This window comes from Siphateles boraxobius, unplaced genomic scaffold (assembly GCF_051911475.1).
Source record: "Siphateles boraxobius isolate OS27281-9 unplaced genomic scaffold, OSU_SipBor_1 87, whole genome shotgun sequence".
Lineage (NCBI taxonomy): Eukaryota > Metazoa > Chordata > Actinopteri > Cypriniformes > Leuciscidae > Siphateles > Siphateles boraxobius.
The window spans coordinates 1828684-1841287 of record NW_027509216.1 but is presented as its reverse complement, the minus strand read 5'-3'; the positions used below and the strand labels follow the sequence as shown (position 1 = coordinate 1841287).

The 12604-nt window shown below is 43.6% G+C and overlaps 4 non-coding genes across 4 annotated transcripts; 3 read left to right on the top strand and 1 right to left on the bottom strand.

Annotated features, from left to right (window-relative positions):
* The first annotated feature begins 1168 nt into the window (after positions 1-1168).
* trnar-acg (transfer RNA arginine (anticodon ACG)) lies at positions 1169-1241 on the top strand. Its single transcript has one exon. It is a non-coding gene; the product is annotated as a tRNA-Arg (tRNA).
* A 401-nt stretch (positions 1242-1642) lies between these two features.
* Positions 1643-1714, top strand: trnae-uuc (transfer RNA glutamic acid (anticodon UUC)). Its single transcript has one exon. It is a non-coding gene; the product is annotated as a tRNA-Glu (tRNA).
* Positions 1715-1833: 119 nt separating this feature from the next.
* Positions 1834-1920, top strand: trnay-gua (transfer RNA tyrosine (anticodon GUA)). Its single transcript is given in 2 exon segments — positions 1834-1870; positions 1885-1920. It is a non-coding gene; the product is annotated as a tRNA-Tyr (tRNA).
* Positions 1921-2035: 115 nt separating this feature from the next.
* On the bottom strand, positions 2036-2107 carry trnae-cuc (transfer RNA glutamic acid (anticodon CUC)). The gene has a single exon. It is a non-coding gene; the product is annotated as a tRNA-Glu (tRNA).
* Between the last annotated feature and the right edge of the window lie 10497 nt (positions 2108-12604).

Sequence of the window (12604 nt, the reverse complement as noted above, 5' to 3'; positions counted from 1 at the left end):
TATCGTACTATGGCCCGCTCTAAATCCTGACTGAAATGCGTTGTAAATATCATGACTAAGTAGATATTCTTTCATTTGATCATTTATAATAGATTCAAAAACTTTTGCTAAAACCGGTAATTTAGAAATCGGACGATAATTATTCAAATCGGAAGGATCGCCTCCTTTTAATAAAGGCATAACCATAGCCGATTTCCAAGATGGCGGAATTACATTAGTGGATAGACTCAAATTAAAAATCGATGCAATAGGTTCGGCAATAATATCTGCTGACAATTTTTTAAAAAAATGGTTCAATTTGGTCAGACTCACCTGATTTCTTACAGTCTAAATTTCGGAGTAGTTTACGAACTTGGGACGGCAATACAGGGGCAAAAGAAAATAAATCTGATTCACTATTAGTCAACTCATCAGTTCTCTGTTCATCAAGGACCAAGGAATTGTCTGTTATCAAACCAGCTGAAATAAAATTACTATTAAACGTATTAACAATATCAGCCTTGTCTGTAATCAATCTTTGATTCAATTTTAAAACTTTTGGAAGATTAGTGGATGTATTTGATCCTATAAAAGATTTCGTTAATTTCCAAAATTTAGAAGGACAATTCATGTTATCATTAATCAGGTTTAAATAATACTGACTCTTCGAACTTTATATTAATTTTGTACACTTATTTCGTAAAATCTATATTGAGACCAGTCCTCCTCACCATTTGTTTTCTTTGCTTTAGACCAAGCCACGTTTCTTTGCTTAATAAGATTAGAGACGGATTGATTGAACCAAATATTATTTCTACCTCTCACCCGAAATCTACGTAAAGGAGCATGTTTATCACAAATTTCTAGAAAGATAGATTTGAAATAATCCCAAGCATCAACCACATCAGGTATAATTGAAACCAACTGTAAATCACTATTATATACATCATGCAAAAAAGCCTGTACATTAAAATTTTTAAATTGACGTTTAAGATTTGAATTGAGAATTGAGATCCCCAACATGTGAGGCCTCCATCTTGAAGGTTTTTGTAGCAGGCCCCTCATCTGACCCCTTCCTGATGTTGGGTCCAGGTCTGTTAATAGCATGAGAAAAAGTAGATGTCATCACAGGCCTCTGCCCAGTCGAACACCAACACGTGCCGTGTAAGCTCACGGACACCTGATCAGTGGGCCAGTGGCGCAATGGATAACGCGTCTGACTACGGATCAGAAGATTCTAGGTTCGACTCCTGGCTGGCTCGCTCTGCCTCTTATACTATGCTGTAAGCCCTTAGCCGTTTTCTTATCCCATAGTTTTTGTTATTATTATTATTGGATTGGTTGAGAAATATTAAAAATTGACAGTCCAACAATAGGCTGCTTTGTCAGTAGGATAACGGTTACCATACAATACTATGCGTCTTTTAAAATGCATTGCATGAGTACTGTCACAAGGACCTTGCTTTACGACCAGTTTGTAGTGTCTATTATACCATCGCAAGAATGGGAGGAAACTGAACCCCTCGTGAGGCAAATGAGAGCTCCCTCTGTTGAGCCTGATGAAATTGAATTCAGTAAACAATCCCTTCGGATCATTCCCATGTTCTTAAAGGGGTCGGTCACACACTAAAATTAAAAGGGTCTGCTCCAGGCCGAAGGAAGATCCCATATGGTCTAGCGGTCAGGATTCCTTGTTTTCACCCAGGCGGCCCGGGTTCGACTCCCGGTATGGGAAGATCGGATTGTCTTTGCATCACTTAATCGAAACAACCAGCATGTATGTCTGTAGCAGTTTTAGCCAGTGGCGGAGATTCAGCCACCTGATATGTTGAGGTTCTGTCCCCAATCAGTGTGCCTTCGATAGCTCAGCTGGAAGAGCGGAGGACTGTAGGTGGCAAGTTGGCAATCCTTAGGTCGCTGGTTCAACTCCGGCTCGAAGGAGTTCTTTTTCACACATAAACTTTTCCTTGGCCCTGCTTCTCGACGAGGGCGTCAGCGCTTGAGTTCGTAGTTCGCCATTTTACAATCACGGCCGCCGGTGGTGGGCAAAAACTCATTCCCTGACCGGGAATCGAACCCGGACCGCGGCGGTGAGAGCGCCGAATCCTAACCACTAGACCATCAGGGAAAGTCTGCTGACGACTTGCCCTCAAGCCTGGCTGTGGCCTTTACCAGATTTTGCAGCAAGACCACTAATACTTGTATTTTACTCCAGGAGAGGAGACGTCACCGACCCTGGCAAACAGACAAACTGTCACAGACTCTGTAGGAATATCCTAACAACACCACAACTTGCCATGAAAACAAAAACAATAAGATCGCCAACCTGCATCTCGAAGGTTTTTAAAGCAGTTTTTTGCAGACGTCTGTGGCCCTGGATCCCAGTTCTTCCACTGAGAAACTGTCACAGGCTCTGTAGTAATATCCTAACAACACCACAACTTAACATTTATTTTATTTTATTTCCTTTATTTTTCCAGGAAGGTCCCATTGAGATTAAAAGAAATCTCTTCCTCCAGGGAGTCCTGGCCAAGATGGCCACACTACAAATCACACACAAACACATATAAAACATTCCAGAAAGTCAGGGCACAACATTCATCATAAATCAAGTAAAACAACAGTATGATTCAATCATTGTATGCTGCAGTAAATTTTTTAATACATTCAAAGGAGGAATTGTTTCAGGAGGGACAGTAGCTTGAAATTCATTCCACAGCCATGTAGGATAGTAGGAGAAAGATGATTTACCATGCTCTGAATGTACCCTAGGTACTACTAATTTAATCCCATTAGATGATGACTAGTGCTATAGTTCTTTCTACATAAACATAGAAGACTAGTAATGTAATTTGGAAGTCTACCCATCAATGTCTTTACAATAAATTCTAACATATGGGATTTCCTTCTTTGATATAAAGAGGACCAACCCAAATAGTTGTGCAGCAAACAATGATGAGTACGTGAACAAGAATTTGTTATAAAACGCAGTGCAGCATGATAAACGCCATCCAGCCTTTTCAATAAATATGTAGACGCATGCATGTAAACAACATCACCATAGTCTAAAATAGGTAAAATAGTACTCTGTATTATTCTCTTTCTAGCTATAAAGGAAAAACATTTTTTTTCCCGAAAAAGAAAACCCAGTCTTGGTTTAAGCCTTTTCACCAAGTAATTAATGTGAACATCAAAGGCTAACTTCTCATCGAGCCATATTCCTAAATATTTATAAGTTGGTACTCTTTCTATATGTAAACCCTCAATAGTCAGAATAGGCATAACAGTAGACATAGAACGGCTACGTGTAAAAAGAATATACTTCGTTTTATTTACATTTAAAACTAATTTTAGTTTCAACAAAGTAAGCTGAAAAGTATAAAAAGAATCCTTAAGAATTTCAATAGCCTGAGACACAGAGGATGCAGTGGAGTAAATAATTGTATCGTCAGCATAAAAATGTAGCTTTGCGGATTGCATTCCCTGCCCCAATTCATTAATAAAAATAGAAAAAAGAAGTGGTGCCAATAAAGAACCTTGCGGGACACCCTTCCTGACTATTACCATGGATGAGGTGTAATTATCTACAGCAACACATTGAGTTCTATCCGATAAATAACCGGTAATTTAGAAATCGGACGATAATTATTCAAATCGGAAGGATCGCCTCCTTTTAATAAAGGCATAACCATAGCCGATTTCCAAGATGGCGGAATTACATTAGTGGATAGACTCAAATTAAAAATCGATGCAATAGGTTCGGCAATAATATCTGCTGACAATTTTTAAAAAATTGGTTCAATTTGGTCAGACCCACCTGATTTCTTACAGTCTAAATTTCGGAGTAGTTTACGAACTTGGGACGGCAATACAGGGGCAAAAGAAAATAAATCTGATTCACTATTAGTCAACTCATCAGTTCTCTGTTCATCAAGGACCAAGGAATTGTCTGTTATCAAACCAGCTGAAATAAAATTACTATTAAACGTATTAACAATATCAGCCTTGTCTGTAATCAATCTTTGATTCAATTTTAAAACTTTTGGAAGATTAGTGGATGTATTTGATCCTATAAAAGATTTCGTTAATTTCCAAAATTTAGAAGGACTATTCATGTTATCATTAATCAGGTTTAAATAATAAACTGTCACAGACTCTGTAGGAATATCCTAACAACACCACAACTTGCCATGAAAACAAAAACAATAAGATCGCCAACATGTGAGGCCTGCATCTCGAAGGTTTTTAAAGCAGTTTTTTGCAGACGTCTGTGGCCCTGGATCCCAGTTCTTCCACTGAGAAACTGTCACAGGCTCTGTAGTAATATCCTAACAACACCACAACTTAACATTTATTTTATTTTATTTCCTTTATTTTTCCAGGAAGGTCCCATTGAGATTAAAAGAAATCTCTTCCTCCAGGGAGTCCTGGCCAAGATGGCCACACTACAAATCACACACAAACACATATAAAACATTGCAGAAAGTCAGGGCACAACATTCATCATAAATCAAGTAAAACAACAGCATGATTCAATCATTGTATGCTGCAGTAAATTTTTTAATACATTCAAAGGAGGAATTGTTTCAGGAGGGACAGTAGCTTGAAATTCATTCCACAGCCATGGAGCATAGTAGGAGAAAGATGATTTACCATGCTCTGAATGTACCCTAGGTACTACTAATTTAATCCCATTAGATGATCTAGTGCTATAGTTCTTTCTACATAAACATAGAAGACTAGTAATGTAATTTGGAAGTCTACCCATCAATGTCTTTACAATAAATTCTAACATATGGGATTTCCTTCTTTGATATAAAGAGGACCAACCCAAATAGTTGTGCAGCAAACAATGATGAGTACGTGAACAAGAATTTGTTATAAAACGCAGTGCAGCATGATAAACGCCATCCAGCCTTTTCAATAAATATGTAGACGCATGCATGTAAACAACATCACCATAGTCAAAAATAGGTAAAATAGTACTCTGTATTATTCTCTATCTAGCTATAAAGGAAAAAAAATTTTTTTCCCGAAAAAGAAAACCCAGTCTTGGTTTATGTCATGACTCAATGGATAACAGGAAGCAATAGCAGGTAAATAACTCTTTATTAAGGGAATGAGGAAGTGCAAACAGAAAGACACGGGCGTGGAACTGGTGACCCAGGGACGTCGATGGTCAGCGAGGTGAATCCCAAGTGGTGCGGTGAAGACAGACGAAGAACAATCCACAAACGGGGATAATCCACAACCGATGATAATCCACAATCAAGACGAACTTCACAGGAACACACGACGAGAGACTCAGGAACACAAGACTGGAACATCGAACATCCAACGAACGATCTGACAATGGAGATGAGAAAACTGTGAGCATATATAGTGAAATGAGATAGGCTGCAGCTGGTGATGATATGATGATCAGCTGGAGCGAGTCAAGGAATGACACTCAATCACGCCCACAACACACGTGCTTTCATGCAACAACAACAACACGAGACGAGAAGGAAGCAATGAATTAGTATACCGTGACAGTACCCCTTCTCCTAAGGACGCCTCCTGGCGTTCTCAGACTCCCTTACCTGTCGATTGTAATCATCGATCAGAGAGTGATCCAGAATGTCTCTAGCAGGTACCCAACCTCTCTCCTCCGGACCGTAACCTTCCCAGTCCACCAAGTACTGAAATCCACGTCCCCTCCGCCTTGAATCCAGAATACGATTAACCGAATAGGTGGTGTCCCCATTTACGAGACGCGGCGGGGGGGGAACCGGGACTGGCGGATTAATGTGAGCATGAAACACGGGTTTAATTTTGGAAACGTGAAAAACGGAATGTATTCTCCTGTACGCTGGAGGTAAACTAAGGCGGACTGCCACTGGACTAATGATCTTGGTGACAGAGAACGGGCCAATAAATTTGGGAGCAAGCTTATTAGAGACGGAACGGAGAGGAATGTTCTTAGTAGAAAGCCACACTTTTTGACCGACGACGTATATGGGAGGCTTTGACCGGTGGCGATCGGCCTTAGCCTTGGTGCGCGCCCCCACTTGGAGTAAAGTCTTGCGGGCTCTAGTCCAAGTGCGGTGACACCTCTGGATTAAAGCGTGGGCGGAGGGAACCGCAACCTCGGATTCCAGACTGGGAAAGATAGGTGGCTGGTAACCTAAACTACATTCAAACGGAGATAGGCCCGTAGCCGACACTGGTAACGTGTTGTGGGCGTACTCCACCATGGAAAGTTGTTGGCTCCATGAGGAAGGATTCTTGGAGACTAAACATCGCAACACCCTTTCCAGATCTTGGTTGGCTCTCTCGGTTTGTCCATTGCTCTGGGGATGAAACCCTGAGGATAAACTAACCGTCGCTCCCAGTAATTTACAAAATTCTTGCCAAAATTTGGACACAAACTGGGGTCCTCTGTCAGAGACCACGTCCATCGGGAGGCCATGTAAACGAAAGACGTGGTCAATGACTGTCAACGCTGTCTCCTTAGCTGAGGGTAATTTGGGTAAGGGAATAAAATGAGCTGCCTTCGAGAACCGGTCCACCACGGTCAAAACGACTGTGTTACCCTGGGAGGGTGGGAGGGCGGTAATGAAATCGAGAGCGATATGGGACCAGGGTCTCGAAGGAACTGGCAGCGGTTGAAGGAGCCCATCTGGGGGTCGATTGGAAGTTTTACCAGTGGCACAAACCGAGCAAGCCAAAACAAAACTGTGAATGTCACGAGCCATAAGTGGCCACCAGAATCGTTGCTTGACTAGAAATTTAGTACGATAAACTCCTGGATGACAAGCCACGTTGGAGCAATGACCCCACTGAATGACGTCAGACCTTAATCCCTCCGGCACGAATAAGCAATTCGGTGGGCACCCGGGCGGAGGCGTTACCCCTTCTAAGGCCGTCTTGACCTTCGATTCGACCTCCCATACGAGTGTGGAGACAAATAGACTCTCCGGTAAAATGCACTCGGGAGTAGACGGGCGTTCGGAAGGATCAAAAATGCGAGATAAAGAGTCGGGTTTGATGTTTTTGGACCCCGGGCGGTACGAGAGAGAAAAATCAAAACGACCGAAAAAAAGTGCCCACCGAGCCTGCCTGGAGTTCAATCTTTTGGCAGTTCTGATGTACTCTAAATTCTTATGATCAGTCCAGACTATAAAGGGTACCCCCGAGCCCTCTAACCAATGACGCCATTCCTCCAAGGCTAACTTGACTGCCAACAACTCCCTGTTACCAATGTCGTAATTGCGTTCGGCTGAGGACAAGCGATGAGAAAAAAACGCGCAAGGATGCATCCTGTCGTCTGTGGGAGAACGCTGGGACAGGACTGCTCCTACCCCCACCTCTGACGCATCGACCTCCACCACGAACTGCCGTGAATAATCAGGGGCAACGAGGATGGGAGCTGAAACAAAGCGGCTCTTGAGTTTGGCAAATACAGCCTCGGCTGTATCTGACCACCTGAACGGAGTACTGGGGGAGGTCAAGGCAGTCAGAGGCGCGGCTAGTTGGCTGAAATTACGAATAAAACGTCGATAGAAATTGGCGAACCCCAGAAACCTCTGTAGGGCCTTACGGGAATCTGGACTTGGCCATTCTACCACAGCCTTAACCTTCTCAGGGTCCACACGCATTCCCTCAGACGAGATGATGTATCCTAGGAAAGGAACAGACTGTGCATGAAAATCGCATTTCTCCGCCTTGACAAAAAGCCCATTCTCTAACAACCTCTGAAGCACTCGTCGGACGTGTTGCACATGTTCCTGGAGAGACGAGGAAAATATCAATATGTCATCCAGGTAAACATATATGAACTGGTCAATCATGTCTCGCAACACGTCATTGACCAGTGCCTGGAAGACTGCTGGGGAGTTGGACAGCCCGAAAGGCATGACCAAATATTCAAAGTGCCCCCTGGGGGTGTTAAAAGCAGTCTTCCACTCATCCCCCTCCCTGATACGAACCAAATGATAAGCGTTACGCAAGTCCAATTTCGTGAAGATGGACGCTCCCTGCAACCTCTCGAAAGCTGAAGACATCAACGGCAAAGGATAAGTATTCTTTACCGTGATGTTATTCAACCCCCGGTAATCAATACAAGGTCGCAGAGACCCGTCCTTCTTCCCCACGAAAAAGAACCCCGCCCCCGCTGGAGAAGAGGAAGGGCGGATGAGCTTGGTTGCCAGAGAATCAGAAATATATTTCTCCATAGCCTCCCTTTCAGGAACAGAAAGTGAGTATAACTTGCCTTTAGGCGGAGACTTACCTGGCATTAAATCTATGGCACAGTCATAGGGACGATGAGGAGGAAGAGAAGCAGCACGAGACTTACTGAACACTTCCTTCAGATCATGGTACTCCTCGGGCACGTTAGACAAATCCCCTACTTCCTCCTGAAACACACAAACAGGCACAGACGGACAAGCAGACACGAGACAAGACTTATGACATTCCTTGCTCCACTCCAGTATAGCTTTATGTTGCCAGTCCACACGGGGGTTGTGACGGGTGAGCCAGGGATGTCCAAGAACAATGGGTGCCAGGGGTGAATCCAGAATGTAAAAACAAATTGTCTCGGAGTGATTGCCTGAAGTGATGAGGGTGATGTCTTCCGTGGTAAATGAAATGGTGGGGAGTTCTTGACCGTTAAGTGCATGAACTGAAATCCTTTGTGTGAGTGGTCTGAGGGGAATCTGAAATTTGTGTGCGAAAGTGCTGTCCATAAAGTTACCTTCAGCCCCGGAATCCAAAAGTGCTCGACCGTCGTGCTGGTGAGCTGACCATCTCAGTCTTACCGGAAGGAGAGTAGATGTGGATGAGGTCTTCTGGGCGGAGATCCCACCCGATAGTAGCCTCATGCTTACTATCGGGCTTGGCCTTTTACCGGGCAGTTGTAAGCGTAGTGTCCCGAGCCTCCACAGTATAGGCAAAGGCCCTGGGATCTCCGCCTCTCCTTCTCCTCCCGGGAAAGCCGAGCTCGACCCACCTGCATGGGTTCGTGATCGAAGACTGGGCTGACCGCGTCCCTGCCGCTGGACCGTTGTACCTCGACTCCTCCTGTAGGACGGGTGGACAAAGCTCTACTCCCGACCCTTGCCAGCCGCGCGTCCACCCGTAGAGCCAGGTCGATGAGGCCATTGAGAGTCGTTGGGAGGTCCAGGGCGTAGATCTCCCTCTGGACGCGGTCAGCCAACCCATGCAGGAACATGTCCCACTGCGCCTCCTCGTTCCACTGACATTCGGCCGCCAGGGTTCGGAACTCGATCGAAAAATCCGAGACCGACCTCTCACCTTGACGGAGGTCGGCCAGCACCCTAGCGGCCTCTCTCCCCGCGACGGCACGATCGAATACGCGTTTCATCTCCGCGGAGAGTGTCAGGAACGAGGCACAGCAGGGATCTTGATTCTCCCACACCGCCGTCCCCCAAAGCGCTGCTTTGCCGGTTAGTAAAGTCAACACAAACGCCACTTTAGTTTGCTCATTTTGAAATGTTCTGGGCTGTAGAGCAAAATGCATGGCACATCTGGTCAGGAATGCTCTACAGTATGCAGACTCACCCGCGTAGCTCTCTGGAACCGGTAGGCGTGGTTCGGCGTGCGTCGGATTCTCCGGTGGAATGAGGGGAACGGCTGGTGTGGGTGGCGCAGCGGGAACTCGAAGAAGTAGAATCTGCTGGGTCAGCTCGGACACCTGCGTCACCAAAGCTTGTACCGCACGGCCCGTGTCATTCAAATTCCTCTCCTGCGAGTCCATTCTTCTCATACTGTGATGAACAAAGTCCTCCAAACTGGTCGATGAAGTACCCGCTGCTTCCATGGTTTGGTCAGATCGTTCTGTCATGACTCAATGGATAACAGGAAGCAATAGCAGGTAAATAACTCTTTATTAAGGGAATGAGGAAGTGCAAACAGAAAGACACGGGCGTGGAACTGGTGACCCAGGGACGTCGATGGTCAGCGAGGTGAATCCCAAGTGGTGCGGTGAAGACAGACGAAGAACAATCCACAAACGGGGATAATCCACAACCGATGATAATCCACAATCAAGACGAACTTCACAGGAACACACGACGAGAGACTCAGGAACACAAGACTGGAACATCGAACATCCAACGAACGATCTGACAATGGAGATGAGAAAACTGTGAGCATATATAGTGAAATGAGATAGGCTGCAGCTGGTGATGATATGATGATCAGCTGGAGCGAGTCAAGGAATGACACTCAATCACGCCCACAACACACGTGCTTTCATGCAACAACAACAACACGAGACGAGAAGGAAGCAATGAATTAGTATACCGTGACAGTTTAAGCCTTTTCACCAAGTAATTAATGTGAACATCAAAGGCTAACTTCTCATCGAGCCATATTCCTAAATATTTATAAGTTGGTACTCTTTCTATATGTAAACCCTCAATAGTCAGAATAGGCATAACAGTAGACATAGAACGGCTACGTGTAAAAAGAATATACTTCGTTTTATTTACATTTAAAACTAATTTTAGTTTCAACAAAGTAAGCTGAAAAGTATAAAAAGAATCCTTAAGAATTTCAATAGCCTGAGACACACAGGATGCAGTGGAGTAAATAATTGTATCGTCAGCATAAAAATGTAGCTTTGCCGATTGTATTCCCTGCCCCAATTCATTAATAAAAATAGAAAAAAGAAGTGGTGCCAATAAAGAACCTTGCGGGACACCCTTCCTGACTATTACCATGGATGAGGTGTAATTATCTACATCTACACATTGAGTTCTATCCGATGAATAATTTTTAAACCAACTCACAGCCGAATTATCGAGGCCAACACTTTTAAGCCTCCGTAACAGTTGTAAGGGGTGTACAGTTAAAGACCCAGAACCAGATATGAAGAATGAAGACCCAGAGTCAGAATTATAAAAAATTAAAGAAAATATTTACTGAAGATAGTTTGCAGTTTCATCAGCAGAAGTCAGCTTCAATACTCGCACAGGAGTTCGTAGGCCGCCCCGCTTACAGTTACAAAGATCACAGCAGTTATACGATTTCCAAGGTCTAAGCTAAGTCATTGCTTACAGGATGAATGATTCTCATTGGCTATGAAATAGATAAACACAGTAATTTTCCACACATATACAGATAGACTGAAGCATATCTCCATCGATTATGCAGCTGAAGTAAGGCACGTCATGACCTTCCAGGTCGCAGATTTGGGTTGCAGGGCACCAGTATGTCCAGAACAACAACTCAGTCAATCTCCAATAATACCAGTGGTTCCTTAACCTGTAACCAAGAAGACTAACACACACACCGACACACAGCTTTTCCAAGGTTGGATTTGGCCAGGCTCTCACTATAAACAGGAGAGTCCTCTCAAAACATAAAGATAATGCGTTCTTTCTCTGAAGGATAGCTAAACTTTAGTCTAACTGGAAAGAAAGGCTTTAACGAAGAAATGGCCCCTTAAACTATTGGCTTCAATGACCCCTATATGTTTTAACACATTGAAGACCTTTCTCAAACACAAAACAAGTCCCTATTTCATTTCTGGAAGCTGTGTTAAATAAGCAAGCACTGCATTCAGATATCAAATACAGACATTAAAGAATACATGAAAAGAACATTTCAGTAATCACAATGGTAACTTATATAAATAAAGCAAAATCTCCAGAGAAGTCATTCAACTCATTTGATATTTAGAAGGAAAAATATTGATTAATACCTTAATTATAATCAATCATTACATATACATTGAAGCAGCAGTGGATTCCAATCCACCCCCTTCAGTCCCCCGTTTTAGACCAATGCGGAGTCCTAAACACCACATCTGGTCTATCCATAAAGAGGCTGCTTCAAAATGTTAGGTTTCTGACCCATGCTCCTCTGTCAGGTTAATTTTTATAAAACAAACAATATCTTTTTCCTTCAATGACTTAATATCAACAACATATCCCACATACTACAATAATGATCTCCAGAACCTTTGGACATAGCTGTCTTTACATGTCTTACACAGCTATTATTCATCTTGGCTAATTTTGTTTCATCATCAAATTAACTGATACAATACAAGTACATATTTAATCATAAATACCAGGATATATGTGTCAGGGTTACATCATCCAGATCACCATCTCCGCCCACTCGTTCCCTTTCACCCAACCAGACTTTTCCCCGTTCATTATCCCCTGAGTACTAATCACCGTCACCTGTGTCCCATCAACCATATGGACTATAAAACACTCACCTTCACTGCAGTCACTTGTCTGGTCTCGTCATTCCATGGCTCACAGACTTCCCGATCACTTACCTTCTACTTACCGTCGCTTCACTCATCTTGGATCAACCCATCCGTACCAGCCATCGCCACGCCACCTGCAAGAGAGGGAAAGAAAGAGAGAGACTTAAAACCACAGCTAAGCTTCATTAAACTTTCTATGTTACTTCTTCTCACCTGTTATCTCCGACCGCAATCCTTCTGCAAAATAAACACTGATAACTTACCATCTTGTCTGATTCCTCTGTGATCCGTGACAGAAGACCAGACCACAGAAAGGAGTAATTATGCAGAATCAGTCGGATTTAGAAGAGGATTCCTCAGCGGCTAATCCTCCGGTCGCCGCGGCACTCTTTCCAC